Below are 386 nucleotides of genomic sequence, written 5' to 3' on the forward strand. Positions count from 1 at the left end.
GGATAGTGCAGGCGCGGCAGTCCCCCGCGGTGTCTGCACACCTGGCGGCGCCGCATGCAGCTGACGGAGGCCGGCTGGGGGGCAGCAAGAGTCTGTACACTCTATTTTTGTTAGCTGTCTCCGTGTCTCCTTTGGACTGGAGAGTGCTGCAGCAGCAGCTGCAGCAGCACAGGGCCAGGTGCAGCAGACACCGCTGCGCCCCCCCCGCGCTGCTGCCGCTTCCTGCTGCTCAGGCCCGCCGCCCGCTGCTCTGGCGTGACTTTGCTGCTGCTGCTGCTGCTGCTGCTGCTGCTGGGGACGACGGCGCGGAGGACGCCGCGGAGCCGCTGGGCCCCGCTGCTGCTGCTGCTGCTGCTGCTGCGGGGGAGGGGGCCGCGGAAGGAGCA

This window comes from Eimeria tenella, genomic scaffold (genome assembly GCF_000499545.2).
Source record: "Eimeria tenella Houghton genomic scaffold, Eth_scaff3067, whole genome shotgun sequence".
Taxonomy (NCBI): Eukaryota; Apicomplexa; class Conoidasida; order Eucoccidiorida; family Eimeriidae; genus Eimeria; species Eimeria tenella.